Here is a 2,421-nt window from a genome sequence, read left to right on the forward strand (position 1 = left end):
TCGACGAGAAACGAATCTTACATGTGTATTGAATTATGTATCTGAAAAATTTAATTGTGTATATTAGTAATCATTATTTATTTCTCTACGCGAATTTTAATAATGTATATAATTCGGGCAACTAGCAGATGTCATTAAGAATATAGATGGGGGGAAGATACATTCTTTTACTTTTTTTCGGATGTCTTGTTCGTATCTTAAGCGAGCTCAGGTAAGAAATGGGTACAAAAGTAGTACCTGAAGCATAAGATTATAAGTAATACCTTCATAATGTGTAATACCTATCAGTGCAATTTGCTGATAAAAGCGATATCCTTTGTTGGCAATGAAACACGAAATATGGTATTGTTACAGTATCTTATAATAATGTTAAATTCGCATTACGTACATTGATGTATAGTATTGAAAAGAAATTAGAATCAGTATATATGCGAAATCTAGTGTAGTGAGATGTACCAAGTTCAAGCGCTAAAAAATAATGAGGCAGAAAATCATTTTTATGAAATATTGTAGAAACACATGACTAAATTGGAGACGTGCAAAACTTATATTTGATATGCTATACTCTAATCTAAAATACAATTTTGGCACATATATTTAATTATCATGGATTCAGCAACAAAACAATTCACGAAACGTTTATTAGCGTCATTAGCAAATAATGATATTATTTGTGCATTTTTGATGCTTTGGACATTACGGATACTTTGTAAGCTAAAGACTAACAACCTCAAATCTTATTTTGATATTTGTTTGTTTAATTCTTTAATATAACCAAGTTTAGCGGGACGCTTGATTATAATTTCTCAGTTGTAGCACGGATCGAGAAGTAAATCAGATTGAAAGAAATTACAAGAGTTTCACAGATTAAACATTCTGAATCGTATTTGTGGTCTACTAAGGCATAGGATTAAAAAGTAATGCGGTATTTTGCGTCGGTGAAAGTATTTATCTTTCGGTTTAGCGTTACTCGAAGCTATAAAAAGCTATTGGAGAATATACCTGTCTACCTCAAAACATAATTTTGCAACGGTGAACGAACGACTCATAGGAAAAAAAATTGACCTGAGTCGGCGCGTTAGTTGCACATAACATTAAAAAAATTTTTGCTAAAATTTAAGGCTTGTGACCACAAAAAGTATTTAGATTTAATTATTTTTCTCTTCTCTATCTATCTATCTGTCTTTCTCTCTCTATCTCTTTCTCTCTCTATACTTGTATATCTACCTTTCAAGGAAGTCGTTCAAGTATTAATCTCATAATTGTTTTCGGCGTATAATATAGCGTTCGTCGTGTTCCTACGAAGATTTTAGAACCAGATAATTCTGGTAAAATTATGTCTTGTGCAAACTCTTACTCGTGTTCGTGTGAGTTCATTTAAGTGTCAGAATAAAATTGCCGACTCGTGATTTAAACGCGTAAGGAATACGCGTAAGGCAGAAAAATTTTTGTGCGATAGCGTATGCTATAATTTTTTTCAACGTAGTTAACACGCACTTAAGAATTGTGAAGCGTTTAACAATTTTCATTCGAATGCTAATTATAGCATTCGCTATGCTACGTTTAAGATTGGCTTAGTAAATAGCGATTAATGCATGAAAATGAGAATGGTAAAATTTCGAAAATACAATAATGTGCGCATACGTTACGGTTTACTCAAATTAGAGTAAAATATATATGTATACATAAAAATTATTCTACAAATCGCTTGTTTTAAGTCGTTCCGAAGTATATGATGTCTACTAGTATACGAAAATAATTCTTATTGAAAAGAAATTACAGAATAATACCGCTAATGGCACTTGTTTAACGATCACATAAGAAATCTCGTTTATTTAATATCTTACCAAGAGGCTAAATTGAAACAAAGTGCAATGATACGGGAGATACAAAGACTCTCGTTAATTATCTGTACATAAAATCATAATTTATAATTATAATTTGTATCAAAATGCTGATTATATTTTTCTTATGTTTCGACAAGTTTTTATTTCGAGACATAAATTGTAATGAAGAATATTAATTTTTATATATATAAGTTTTTTTACCTTTTAATATATAAATAACTTTGGGACAAAATGCTTGATTAAATTAACATTTATGTATATCGAGTTTTTATCGGTATAAATAAATCATGTTTAATATCATTTAATATTCTGAATATTCGTTTGTTCGCGAGCATTAATTGAAATATATGTATATATAATTACCGAGCGCTGTATATCACACACTACACTTCTAGTTTGTTACACAAAAATGTACAAATAGTACTTGCATAATGTCAAACTGTTAGCTGCCCGTCACTAGCGCAATAAGATATAAAAAAATGAGATATTATTTTTAAGATTTTCATAAATATATTTTTGACTCATTGTTGATCAATGAATTTACATCCTACTCGCAGCATATATATATATATAT

Source organism: Atta colombica, unplaced genomic scaffold, assembly GCF_001594045.1.
Source record: "Atta colombica isolate Treedump-2 unplaced genomic scaffold, Acol1.0 scaffold12, whole genome shotgun sequence".
In the NCBI taxonomy this organism is placed as follows: Eukaryota; Metazoa; Arthropoda; class Insecta; order Hymenoptera; family Formicidae; genus Atta; species Atta colombica.